Genomic DNA, 15,687 nt, shown 5'->3' on the forward strand with positions numbered 1-15,687 from the left:
TCTCGCCAAGCGGAAGATGCACGAGAGTTAACATGGAAAAGTAGCGAGAAGAAGACATGTGGCATTGATGAGGCTATCTAGTAAGAATGTGACACATGGTGCTACTTAGGTCTGAGCTAATCAATGAGTGACATGTGTCATCAAGCTGGTCAAACCTAGGGTTGACCTCAAATTCAGAGGATGAGCAACAATTTGGAGATAGTAAAAAATAATATTTTATTTTTTACAAATACTGCACATACAATCCAACTTTTAAATCAAAGCAGGCTTAATTCTAAAGTTTTATCTTTAGATTATCTAAATTTTTCAAAATTGAATTTTCAAAGATGTTGCAGATTGAGTGTTCTACCAAGGGAGCATTTTTCAAATTGAGATTCCTGGGCATTTCCAGAAGGCTAGATATGCACTCCAATATACCATCGAAATCAGGAGAAATTGAATTTTCTGATTTCGGGGTTGATTTTTGCACAAGATGCCGCTAATTCATTCTACATAGGGTTTTTATTAGGTTCCCTTTTTGCAACTGTATTCAAGTATGGAAGTTTAGAATTGATTCCTAGCATGATGATGACCCGGGTATGGTTAAAAGGTAGTGGAAATGCAATTAGGGTCAAATTTGTTCAGATTCATTTAGTAAAAGCTCAAATTTTACCTAGCATTTTAGTAAGTAATCTGATATTTTGATGACTCATCAAGGTTTCATCATTTCAATAGAGATATTTCTCAGATCAACAATAGTAATGATAAAAAACTAGATCAAATCAAGATGGAAGAGAGAAGAAAGAGGTTGTTTAGTTGCTAAGAGGGGGAATTTCAAGTGGACAGGTGGTAGTTGCATAACAGATCTGAGAATTCTTTCTTGTCTATATATTTCTATCTTTCATTCATTGTAACGGTTCCAATTTTTGTTACTAAAAAACCAATAGGTGGGTAGTTTGCTCTGGGTAATACCAGTAGGTTTTCAGTTCTACTATTGAAACCAAGATTGTAGATGGTTTTACTTCCTGACTTTGCGCTGAGCTCTAGTAGTGAAGGCCACACATACACCCTGTGTAGTTTATCATTTCATGTTATGCACTGTTATTCTGAGGTACTAGAATTTGAAGCTAGATTATGTGAAGTATCTATAGTTTCATTTAGTTTTACCAGTTTAATGTATTTAGTCTTTTCATGGATGAATATACAAAAGGGGATTTATAGGAATTATTTGAGTTTCCTAATTTTGTCTCCTGATACTTCATGTGTCATTAACTTTGTAATTGAATGGATAATTTTCATTTGGTTTAAGACATTTTGGATGAAATGTGTATCAGATATTTGTTGCTTTTGACTCAAGGAGTTAAGTAAATGCTTCATAGTTTTGATAGGGTTTTTGGGTGTATGAAGGGGATATTGCATAAGAATGGGATTAGGGGATTTCAGTTGACAATCTTGATTGTAATGCAAGAAAGTTAGGTCATCCTATTGGTAATGACTCTATGTTTCAATGGATAAGGCACTTATCACTAAATCAGATGCAAGCTGATATGAATGGAATTTGCACAAATATTTTATTCAAACAAATTTAGTTGTTCATGTTTGAAGTGGACCTAAATGTCTAACCCTCACTTAGCTTGTGAATATTCTAGATTTGAATTTAGCTATTGCATATCTGTGTCATTTCATGAGTTACTAGGAAATATAAGGGTTTCATCTACTTAATGGATTCAGGGATATGTTTTTACACTAGTATGGTATCATTTGAATCTGAGGTCTACCCACTTAGGTTTAGCAGAGCCTAAAGTAGAAGAAGGGTCATGCCTTATAGCATTGTCAGAAATGGCATGTTGAAAATGGGAGTTAGCTGCCCCTAGATATGTCACTTTCTTAGTGGGATAATTGAAAACCCTCCAACATTTTCAAACACCATCAAGGTCATCATATGACCATGCAAAAACATTTCTATACTTCCTAAGCAAGTCAATCAATGGTTTTCTAATTTCAACAGGCAGATTTTGGCCAATATAAACTTTCTTGAGAGCTTCATCAATATCAAGGTTTATCTCTTCTAATCCTTGAGGTTTAAGGTCCTTAACTCCTGGTTTGACTCTATCCTGATTATGAAAAATACTTTCCAAAACTATTAACCCCTTAGGCACCTTGTTGGTTTTCAATTGTATAATCTCTTGGCCAAAAATGGTTTCCTTACCATCTATAGTTTCAATTAAATCGCTTCAATCCATCTCTTGACCATGGTATTTGTCTTTATTTAACAAAAAATCTATAATGTCTTTGTCATCTTCAAAGACTTGCCAATTTTCAATATTATTAGGTATCAAAGGTCTGCTTTGTACTTCAATTTGAGAAATTCCTACAAATGATAACTCCTTAGGTTTGATTGCTACATTTTCTAATAAATCAACCATCTTATTCTGAGTCCTATCTCTCCATGAGATACCAAATGCATCAAAAGATTGTATTTGTTCCCAAACAACATTTCTATACTGCTTTAATCTCTTGTTCTTAGATACATAGGTTTCTTTTACCTGGGAGATAACTAGTTTAGAATCCCCTATGACATGCATTTTCTTAATTCCATGATGTGTAGCAACTTTCAATCCTAACAACAAGGCCTCATACTCTGCTATGTTATTTGTGCAAGAGAACTTTAAAGTGAATGAGTATCTGAAAGTATTTTTCTCAGGAGAAACAAAAACTACCCCTACCCCTAAACCTTCTTTTGAATTGGCCCCATCAAAAAACATTGTCCATAATACTGATGAGTACATACAACACTCAACTTCATGTTCAATTATAGTAGGAAATTTCTCAACTTATTGCATAATCAATTCTACTTTCAATGCATTGACACCAGTGTCCAAGAATAAAGTTGAGTCTCTATCAATTTCCCCCCCTAAAATGTGACTAACTCGAGGCTCTTTGTTTACTTTACAGCTTTATCTCTGATGTGAAAAGTAGCATAGGTTAAGTCACATTGTAGATTGCCTCCCATAGTAGCACTCCATTTTCTAGAAAGCAACATTCCATAGTGTAGAGGCATATCCACTACAAGGACTGACATGGTCAACTCTACTTCAAGATATGCAGCTAGTTTAAATGGAAAAACATTTATAGTACTTATGACTGTGACTTCCCTAGCATCCATACCTCTACATCTGCCCTGCTTAGTGTCTACTTTCAACCCTAAGGCTTCCATTATCTTGAAGGGCATGATGGTATTAGAGGCTCCTAAATCTATCATGCAATTTTTTAGGGTCTTTCCATTTATGATCAGACTGAGGAAAAATGGGTCAATATCTTCTATATATGTCATTGAGGAATCATCTAAAAACATTTGGGAAATTAGAGATATGATACCACTATCCTCTACTACTAATGGGGCTTTCTAGATAACACTTTGTTCTACAACACTATTGTTGTTTCCTATCCCTCCTAACCATGATAAAGCCTTGCTTTTATGTTCTTTAATTCTAAGAAGTTCAAACAAAGGTACTTTTATAGTTATTTGGGACAACATGGATATCATATCAATGGGTTCAACAATAATGGGTTTTAGAAGAATACTTGGAGTTAAAGTCTTTTGAATAGCAGACACCACTATTTTCTTGATAATATCAAGTCCTAATTTCTTTTCTTGCACAACTACTTTTGTTGTTTCATTTGTTTGAAATTGAACCTTCTTTTTTGGTTCCCACTTCTTAACCTTGTTATCTTTGATCCTAGGCACATCTATATTGACCTTCTTACTTTCATCATTCATCTTATGGGTAATATCTTTTATGAATAAACTAGATGGCTTTCCTGCATCATTATTTACTATTCTATTTCTCAAATTGTAGTTACTATGAACTTGGGAAATAATTTCTACTGTGATTCTATCAATCTCCTCTTTAGAGAGCATTCTTAAGCTTATATGACCTACATCAGAAGATGTGACACATACCTTATCTTCATCATAACCCTCATCATCTAAAAGCACTTACTAATGATGTAAATGATAAGCAATTCTCTAATGGTAATATCATTTTCAGGTTCTTTAGAATCAAAATCTATAAAATCATCACACATGCTTACCATATTGCAACTTATATCATCATGGATTTTCTCTTCATTTTTTTCTTCAAGTTGCACACCTTGATCTAGGGCAAATGATTGAGCAATAGCACAATAATTAGAAGAATGAGGTGATTGACATACAATGCAATGTGGTACATATCATTCATATTTACATTTTTCCTTTGTAGGGGGTCTGGGGTACCCTTATCCTTCACATTTTGTGTTTGGTTAGGAACTGGCTTACCATCTTTCTAGTGGGTGGTGTAAGGGTAATTTTGCATTCTAGGTTATCTATTGAAACTATTGTTATTCACAAGGTTTTTCTCAACAACATTTGGCTTATTGAAACTAGTGGGATTCATCTTCTTTAATAATTCCAAAACCTGGCCTATTGTAGGTTCTTCTAGCTTTTTTCCTATAGGAGTTTTATCACCCTCCCCTTTTTTATTTTTCTTGGGATTGAAAAGCTTTGGGTTATCTCTTCTACCCATTTTTCTAGATGCTTTCCTATTGTTTTTTATATTTACTACAACTTTATAGGCATCCCTTAAAGTTTTAGGATCCTTATCCCTCAATTGATAAGCCATTTTGCTATCAAAAGCATTAAAATATGTTGTGAGACAAACATCCTCATTCAACCTCATAACTTGAAATAGTTTGTACATACTTTTCTGGAACCTAACATTGAAATTGAATGTGGACTCATTAGGATTTTTCTAGATGTTATTGAATTCATTTAACATGAATCCTACATTAGTGTTGTCTCCATATTTCTCTTTAAATAATTTCTCCAAGTCACTCCATGAGGAGATACTATCATCAAGCAACCTTCTGAACCAATCCCTTGTATCCTTAGTTAGTGAATGAAAAAATAACTTCATGACCACATCTTCATGTTCAACTTCATAATCATTTAACATATCAATGAAAATTCTCAAATATTCTTCACCAGTAAGATCATTATTCCTATAAAACTTAACCACTTTGTCTCTTAAATCAAATGATATGGAGCACCAGGAATACCAGCAAATGATATTTGTCTACACTTTTTGAGGTATATAGGTTTCTTCTGGAAACTAGGAACATTTGAGGTACTTGCTATGTTAGCTTGATTTAGAGGAGTGGCTTGGGATTGTTGAGGTTGGACAATAGGGACTTGAGTATAAGTAGTGGATGAAAAGGCATGAATAGATTGGGATATTCCTTGAGTTGAGATTATTGGACCACTAGCTAGTGCAGGAGTTATAGATGGGATAGACAAATTTGGCCATGAAGCCAATGTAGAATTGGATTTTTCTCCTTGTTTCTGCAACTTGAGCTTCATTCTCCACTTTCTCAAGTTCTTTCACAAGATCTTCCTTCTCTGTTCTAGCCTTTTCTAGATCTAGATCTAGTTTTGACATGTAAATGTTTAAAAATTTGATTGGTAGAGCTTGAGGTTCATTTATTTGGATTCCTATGGCTTTACCTTTATCTTTATCTATAGATTTTACAGTGGATTCCATAGTATTTATTTGAATGGGTTTATAATTTTGGACTTGAGCAATAACTAGTTCTTGCTTTTGATTCAGGTATTTTTCTTGTTCTTGACCCTTAGCTCTCAGAATGTCCACATCTCCAAACACATCAGTGTGGAGAGTTGTGCTATTCTCTTCTAACTTTTTATTTTTCTCCTTCAAGGAAGCCATCCTTCTCAGCAGAGCATCTCTTTCTATTATGGCATCCAAGGTGGCTTGCTCCTTTTCTTTTTCAAGATGAATGCATTTAGCTTCTTCCTCAGCAACCCATTTCTTCAAAAATCCTATCTTAGATTGCACTTCTTTAGGGTCTATAGAAGTGGCCTCTGAATCAGCAGGATCATCTAGATCTATAAGATTGGGCTCTATGTATGGGCTGCTCTGGGATTAAAAGGATCATCAAATGAACTCCTAAATCCTAGCCTACAATTCATATCTGCTATGAGATTTGGCCTTGGTGAAGTATTTCCTACTAGTGTCATATCTTTATCTTGATATGTTCTTTCATTTGAAGCTGGGGTACTAAAAATGCCTCCTAAGAGTCTTGTGGTTTCAGATTCAGAACTGAGTGAAGAAGGCTCTCTCCCTAATACTAGTTGATACTGGAAAGTGATAGATACACTACCTCTGGGTTTTCAGGTAGGATTTGGATCTTTCCTTTTCTTATTTAGGTTCTTCCTACCACCTTGGCATAAATCAATATACATTGGTACATTAGGATTGGCTCTCATGTAAGCTCTTGTGTTCTTTCTCTTGTTAGCCATATTCACCTTTTTTAAATAAGCACTAGCTTCAAAACCTTTATTGAGTCGCCACCCTATTCTTGGGAAAGTACACAATGACAATTATTCCTAACTTTAAGGAAAAACACAAACTATAATGGAAGTATCTAACACAGATGGACCAATCACTAAGATTAAAAGACTACAACTCTTGCTTGTTAGATAAGACACTTGGAAAGGCTGGATATGTTAGTGCATCTTCCTAGCATTCTAGCTATTTTTTCTTTAAATTTTCAAGGTTTGTCACTAAAATATCTGCTCATGACCACAGGAAAAACTTAGATAATCTAACACACATGTACACAATAGGACCAAAGAAACTATAGTACTTTTCACAAATGTGTTGGACAACTCCCTAGTAGAGTCACCATTTTGTTGGTGTTTTAAAACTATTCAATTAGAAAAATGCTCAATACCAAAATGATATCACTCACACAATATAAGGATTAGCCAATTCCTATTTACAATTATATGTGCAAACCATTTGGACCCAACTTCAACTAAACCAAGGGTGCTTTTCTACTCTTTAGGCTCTGCAAAACCAGGGTGGGTATACCTAGGGATGATTCAAGACTAGGAAACACTGTATGCAAATTATTTTAGTTTCATTCTAATTCTCATCTCAAATCCTCAAATACATGCATAATTCTTGACAATTTGATAAACACATCCCATATAATAGATCTGGCCAAAATTCTTCTATAGGTCTACACATGTTCTCAACAATAGTGGCTAACTGAAGCTAAAACATTCCATGCAAACAAGTACTGGCCAACTTTGAAGATCTTCAAGAAATAAAAGTAAAATTGATTATAATTCTTCTTTTGAAAACCATTTAGGACATATTTCTCTTCTAGCTGAATCAATTTGACCAGTGCCTAATCCATTAGGGTTTAGAGTCTACTACAAATCCATAGATCTAATTTCTAACCTTATAACAAACATTATCACCAATTCTTATCAGAATTCATCATTCAAAAAATCCTTCCTACTACTATAGCAACCTTATCAAATTCATCAAAGCTTTTACTTAATCCATTGAGCTAATAGTAGTGGTGAATAGATATACAACCTAAATTGGTTGCATTCAATTGCACAAGCATTTACTCATACAATATCAAGATAACTAAGTAGCTAAAAGGAGAAAAAAATTAGAAAGAACTAATATGGGGACAACTCATAATTTGTATTCATTTTCTTTGAAAATTGTATACATTTGCAGTAACTTAGAATGACCTTAGGAAGAAAAACAGAGATCATTCTATATATTAATGCATTCTCAGGAACTAACAGAGATAATACATCACAAAACTTGCTCCAAAAATTGGACTAAAAAAAAACTAATTATATCACTTAAGCATTAGAAATTAGGCCATCCTCTAGCCTTGGAATCTCACTTATATAATGTGAGATGCAATAAGCTTCAGGCTAAGAGAAAATGACAGGTGTCCTTTACAAGAGATAATTACATACACCTATCATAAAATTACAAAATGTGAGTAACAGAAGATGTCTAGATCAAAAATTCCTTTTGGTGGGTCTGCTTCTGTCATATCCTCTATTGTTGTTGATTTGGCTGCTATTATGATCCCTCTTTGTATGCAACTACCAAGCTAGCCAATGATGAAGTTTGTTCTGATGATTGCAAGTTAGTCTCCACCTATGAATTTTCACCATCTTTATCTTGTACAGTGGGAGTAACTTCTACTTTTCCTTCTTCTTTGGTTGTATCAGTGTCTTGTGGGCCTAGGTCTGCAACTGAAAGTGATTGATCATTCTTTTCTTCTTCTCCATGTTGGCCTTGTGTAGTGATGGTGTCAATAATTTGGATCTCATCACCCTGCACCTCATCACTGTCAATTTTTACTTCCTCAAACTATTTGTCAACAACTATTTCTACCATCCACTTGTCAAATAGTGTGTCATCTGGCCAATTGAATTGCAAAATATCACTCTACCTCTTGAGCACATACTTAGCCTCATTATCAATAGCAACAAATTTTTGTTTTAAAGAATCAAAGAATATTTGGGCCTTCACCATTTCTTCCCTTGTGGTAGCCCACCATGCATGCCTTATTTCACTTATAATTCTATGCATTCTTAAACAAAATACATCATCAAGCTCCTTAGCCCATTCATCTTTTCTTTTCAAATTATTCTTCTTATCTAGGGCACAAGGAAACACACTAAACTTTTGGCTCTTGTACTTATCTAAGTAGCCAACTATTATTCTTTGCAAATGAATTCTCTTATTTTCAAAGTTAGTAAGATTAGAAACAATATCAAAAGTTTTCTCAATTATATAACATGGGGTTTTTATAATAGAATAACATAAAAACATCATCTCCTTCCTCCTTCTTACCCACTTATTCACAATGGATTTCAGAGCCTCATCACTAGCTTTCAACTCCTCCCAGATACTGATCACCCTAGCCAAATGATCATGAACTAGTGGCCATTCAATTTTATCCCCAAAAATATGTAAGAGCTTTTCTTAATTTTTCTTCATATTTTACATTCAACTCAACATGAAAAGCCCACAATTTATTCTTTTCTTCTTCAAAGTCCTGAGCAGTATAATATTCTGGCCTTTGGGGTGTATCTAGTATTTCTATGAGAGGGGTGGATTTGAAGGGTTCAACTGGGGGGTGAGGCTATGTTATTCTTGGTATTATGGACCCTCCCATTAGCTTTCTCAAGCTTAATTCTCCTCTTTACTTCTTTATTGTAGGCATCCACAACCACCTCATACTTGATTAACAACTTAGTCATTTCTTTTTCCTCCCTCTCTGGAGTAGCCAAGGCAAATTGAGCATAATCTACATTTATGTGGGCTGCCTATACATGTGAGGTATCAACAACTCTCCTCACAATGATATTTTGTGTTAGTCCTAAATCATCTGGTTGTATGGAACAACCCTAGATCCTCTTCTTAATGACCACATGACAAGAGCAGCTTGGTCATTACTGAATGCAATTCCCAAGAATTTCTTTTTATTTGGGTCTTGTAATCCCAAATTATTTGACACAGAATTGAAAATCAAAGCATCAACGATCTCCCAATTGGGCAATAATAAAATATTTGCAACCTTTACCATCTGTCTCCCTTCTTCAGGGGTTATATTTTAGAACTCTTGAATCATTTGTTCCTGTATTTGATTTTGAATGGAGGCTTCATCCATTTTTGGATGCTCCATTTTCATATTCTAACATCTTTCCTCAAAATTTCTCATGTTTGCCCTCCAAGGAAATTGATGGAAAGCCCTAGACTTTACAAAACTATCATTAGATAAAAATTGCTGACTTGCTTGTTTCAAAATAGGATCCAATTTTCTTCCATTGAAATATGCTACAGTCAAGTCAAAACTTGGCACAAGAGGCTCCTAGGGATTCCCTTCATCAATCTCTACTTGGGTAACAAAACTCCCCCTTGTGATCCAATTTGTTCAATTTTATCATTAGTGAGTAGCTCCTCCTCAATTCTCATGGGATTTGGGAAGGTGAGTAACTTTCATCATGTGGTTCCTCTTCCCTTATTATCTTTCTCCTATTAGGAGAGGGTTTGGGAGGCCTTTCTTCAAAAATAACACTAGTAGATTCAACTATCTATTTTCCTTTATCCACAATGGGCCTTTGATCCTGAATGATAGTATATCCTGACCTCCTTTGAACAACTAGTGGGTCTACCCCTATATTAGGAGTGAAGCCCAATCTCCTCATTATTTCTCTAGCCTTATCTAGAAAAGAATAAATGAAATATTGCTTTTTCTTATTCATCACCTCTGTTATTTCAGGGAATGTATTCACAAGCTTATTAATTCTATCTATAGTAGTTACATCATTACTTAGAGGGTTGTAATCTTTGTCAAAAAAATTAATGAAACTCAAAATTTTTGAATAGACTCTCCATTTTTCTTCCTTTGTTTCTTGCTCCTGTAGAGAGTACTCATTCCTTATTACATCTTTAGGTAAATAAAATTTATGCTTAGCTAGATGAAGTTTGATCCTATGCCTAAGAGCCAAATGAAAGAAACCTTCTGCATCATAAAAATGAGGGTAAGATACTGCCATCTTCTACTGATCCAAAAAATTGTAAAGGGAAACCCATCCTTCCTTGGTTATCACAAATTGGTGGGCTACTGTGCAAGTGGAAAAAATTCATCCTATTTCCCTTTTGTGCAAAAAGGCTTCTTCTACTCCTCCCAATTTCCACAATAATTGAGCTACTCCTACCTTTAAGGGCACCTGGTAAGGTAGTACATGAGGTGTTCCCTTGAATCCATAAATTTTGATAATAGTTGAAACTGAATATGGGATGATATCTCCCCAATTATGTGAAACCTTTAGATTATGGGGTTTATCCATAGGCCTAACATTAGTACCTTAGGGATCTTGGGATTGTCTCTTAATACAAGGCACCTCAGTTTGGAGGTGAAGTACTTGTCAAATCTAACAAAACTAGCATTTTTGCTTCCCCAGTCATATCTGCACTCCATAATTGAATTGGTTGTGCTTCCCCCTCTTGTTCTCTATTCAAAACCATTTCTTTACCAAAGTATGTAGCCCCCTTAAATAGAAACATGTGCATCAACAAGGAGTATTGGCCCCAAACCTTCTCCACCTTTCCCTTACAATCCCAACCAATCCACTGTGAATCTCATTAGCTAGGTTAGAAGCAAAATCAAAAATTATTTCCACACCAAAAGAGGAGATTTGAGTGATCATATACATGAAACTCATAGGGATAAAGTCTTCTTCACCCTCTCCAAAAACTTGGCACAGGGTCCTATATATCTCTATTGCCCTGGCTTTGAAGCATGTTTTCTTGAAAGGTTCTTTAGAGGATGATATTATTGCTGGAAGGGTTCCAATTCTGCCAATGTGGGCCTTTAGTGCACCTTGTCTAACCATGTCCTTAGACATATATTCTTTTTCTAAATCTATCAAATTAATGGGCACATGATACCTAGTGAGATGTCCCAAACATAAAACTTCCCTAATCTCTTCTAGACTGATGGTGATTAGAATTTCACCATCTACTCTTCTCACTACCCTAGTGGCTTGATCATAACTCTTCACCATGGCCTCAAGGAGATCATAATCCATAAATACACTAGGAACAACTAGCTTTCCCAGATCAAAATTCCATATATTGGCATGTGGGGCAAACAATTTCCTTTCTGCAAACCATTTCTTCAACAAATTTAAACCAATTTGTGAGGTTTGGGCATCCTAGACCCAATTAACCTTATCGTACAATCCATCTGCTATCCTCAACCTAGGGTTTAATGAGGTCAACTTTTTAACTTGCACTATCTCTACAATAGACTCAGGAAGCAACTCAAGCAAATCATCATGTACATTTCTATCTAAATAATTTACTTGACCTGAAAACTCCTTCTTTGGAGGCATCTTTGATTATGCTTTAAAGAACTGAAATACTTACAGAAATTACAATAGGATTACTTACTTGAATTCTGTCCTCATTTTCCTCTATATTCTTATAAATTTTTCCTGAACAAACTACTTCACAATCTTGCCAAACTTCAACACGATCTTCTTTAGTAATTCCTTCTTCTCAAGAAAGGCTCGAAATATTTGTTCATGTAAGGTTAAATTGATAAAACCTTCTATATTATACTCTATTTTTCCTCACATGTGAAGCTTTCATGTCTAATTAATACATAGAGTGGCACCATATTTTGCATTTAAATATGCATAGTCGATCTTTAAAAATCCTATGATCATGGGATACAGAGAAAGACAACTCAACATTCCACTTGACAAGTTGGCTAGTCAATCCAATGAAAACTACCCATGTACATAGCTCTTTCCTTGATGGCACTTCTATCTGGACCCACTAGGGACTAAGAACACATGTCAATAGGTTGCTACTTCACTATACATAAAGAATGAGCACCTTGCCATAGTGAAGCAACAACAACCATTGATTTGATCTTGATCTTGTGGATGATATATTACTGTATTGCTTAGAAGAATAGTGGTGGGTCCTCATTTGCTACTTCACTATACATATCCTTTAAGCAACTCTTCATGGTAAGATAGCGATGGCTATTGATCTGAGACCAAATCAAAGGTAGAGAAACTGCACAAAGTACCCTGAAGAGTGGTGGGTCTCATACTCGCTATGTCACATAGAGTAAACAACTTACAAATTTCCATAGTAAGATAGCAAGGATTGTTGATTCTAGTTTGATCTGAGTATCAGAATTCCTTATATACTTTATGAATGGGGCATGGGTCCTAAGGCACTAGTGACATAGGAAAATCTGCTTTGCTAGCACCTAACAAGACCTTACTTTTAATCCTAGTCACCCTTCCATGTTGCTTGAGGTCCCACTATCTAGCCTTTTCATGGCACCTGGCTACTTTGCTAACAATTTTTGATAGTGAGGTAGCAAGCTCCGATGACTAATAAAACTTGGCGCGAAAGATTAAAAACCCATCAAATCACCATCACCCCTACTAACTGCTTCTGACAATAGCAATTATTACTTGTCATGCCACCTAGACAGACTACGGTTACTGAGAAACTTGAAGGCCACCATGTATTTGATTTCACGACACCTTGTTACTTCACTAATGACAAGATGCTTAGTTTTTTTATAGCAAGGTAACGAGGGATCAGAAGGACCTTTATCTTAGTGCTAACTTTTGGCTACTTCTATTGGGTCCCTTTTCCTATTCTGATAGTACTTACGAGGTGCATGTGATTAAAAAGTTAGAAAACAAATCTCCAACCATCGTACCTTCATTTTACGATCCTGTTTTATAAACTTTTTGGCACTTGCTACCTTGCTATGTATAAAAAGTACTCAACTCTTCATAGTGAGGTAGTGACAATGGTAGATCTATTCAAATTAGACAGTGAGGAACCTAAGAGGAAAGGTTACTTGAGGGTGTGGAAATTTTTTAAAAGAAAATAGAATATTCGCCCTATTTTTCAAAAAGGGTTTTGCACCCAAAAATTACAAAAGGAATGAGATAAAGGGTTTTAACAAATTTTTTCAAAGGTTAACAAATCTAGATGACCAAAGACCATAAACCCTATTCACCATTAATGGATACAATCTGAATTTTTATACCTGGACAGAGGAATTTTATCATGCAAAAATTTAGACCAACAAGTAGCATAGCATTAAACTGTACAAGAGGCAGATTTTCATTAACTTGTGAATTCTGAGTTACATCTTGATTGTTGGAATTTACAAGTGGGAAGATTTACTTCTAAGGGAGGGGTGAATTAGAAGTAACAAACTTTAACCTCTAAAACTTTTAGCTAAAATTAATCACATGCATCTAACACATCTAATCAACATGAAAGTAAAGACATGCATGAAAGTAGATAACACAAGATTTTGGTCACCCAAAAACCCTCCAAAATGAGAAGGTAAAACTGGGATGGGGATGACACCCACAAATTATCACTACAACAATATGTAACTGGTTAAGGTTACAAAGTTTGACCATCATCAATGGTCTGCCCAATTAAAAGCCTACCCTATTAAAGGCTTTACACATTGTTAAGAGTGACCTATCTAAATGATTTACAAACATTCACTTGGAATTTCACATTGTTAAAGGATTTACAACCCTATTAAGGATTTACAATATGGCTGCTAAACCAACCTATCATCATAGGATTTTTAGTCTCCTAATATAATGGTTAAAAGTATAGTAGAATGTCTTGACCTGATGACTTATAATTTTTAATTGCTGATTCTAGATCCTTGTTCTGCTCAATCTGATTTGATCCTTCTTGATCTAATATAACTATGTTTGTAGTATTGATTCTCTATTCTTGACCAACTTGATTCTACAATATTGTTCTTCCTCTAAGTCTTTACACCCCTTTCACTTCCTTCAAAAATTCACTGGCATTTTGACACGATACTCTTACTCTACTAAATTATGGGGTTTCAACCTCTATATAAAGATTTTGAGACTTAGGGTTAGCTATGAATTCACAATCGAGATTCATCCATATCTTCTTGTTCAAATCTTTCCAATATTCTAATTGGTTGTATGTTCTCTCCATTTTTCTAATTGGTTGCATGCTGATTACATAGTGAATGTAATAGATTTGATCTTATCTTTTAGATCCTTTGAGATTCATCTTGAGTTGGCTCAAAAATGATTTACATCCGAGTTTGTGAAGGCACAAACTCATATGCTAATTCAGTGTTACTCGACACTTATTGATTGTTGATTCTTGGCACATATCAAATTTTTGTCTTGCTTGGCTCCTATAATAACTCTGTCTCACTCGGTACCTATACTTTACTTTGCACATTTACTGACTCGACATGTATACTTTTCTCGGCATCAATTGTCACTTGGCACTTGAATATTTTGGCACCTATTGAATTTCTAGCTTAGCGCATATTGTAGCTCAGTAGCTATATTATACTCAACATCAACCTTAGAATTTTCTTAAATATGTTGACACTCAATTGTCAAAACCAATATGAGACCAACAATATCCCCCTTTGACATGAGTGTCAAAAATACTTAACTAAGCATTATGAATATGATCTCTTATCAATACAATATACATCTTGTTTGACATATGTACAAAAATTCAAAACCTTGTTCAAAATTTTTGTAGAAGACTATATACCTCAAAACTTGTAACTCCCCCTGAGCTGATGTGCCATTTCTTTATCCAAAACTCCTTATGCTAGATTTGTCTCATGTTGATTACTTTGATACTCTTTATCTCTTCCATGTGATTCCTTTCCTTTATCTACTCTATTCTTATCTGCTCTATTTTTACTCCCCCTTTCACAAATCTTCCCTTTTAGTGGCTTTTCTCTCCTTATCCCTCCTCAAAAATCAAAATTTTATTATCTCCCCCTTTGGGTATCTCCCCTTTGGGTCTCATGTATTATTATTATCTCCCCCAATTTGTTAAATCTCCCCCTTTTTGACACTTATGTCAAAGGGTTCTATGAATGAATTGAATACTTGGCCAAACAGGATTTATTTACCCTCATAATGATCTTCAAAGTAGCATCCCAATTTTGTAATGCAATTTTTAGTGCTTTAAGTTGGATGGCTGTCTCTCCTACAAGGTGTACTAGGCCTTCCAATGTAGAAAGATTGGGATCTATCTTCAAGACATTCTCTACATAGGCCATTTCTTTATGCAAAACTTCCATGTGAGGGGTTATTGCAGACTGTATCTATATCAACCTGGCCTTGGTGTTAGTCTCATCTATTGTGAGTACAACTAATTCCTTTTTTTTGTGAAGCGTTGTAGCAAAATGCTTCTCACTTTGAGCTGGATCCTTTGGAAACTATGTGCTAGA

This window comes from Cupressus sempervirens, chromosome 2 (genome assembly GCF_028749045.1).
Source record: "Cupressus sempervirens isolate cs-2001-9-10 chromosome 2, ASM2874904v1, whole genome shotgun sequence".
In the NCBI taxonomy this organism is placed as follows: Eukaryota; Viridiplantae; Streptophyta; class Pinopsida; order Cupressales; family Cupressaceae; genus Cupressus; species Cupressus sempervirens.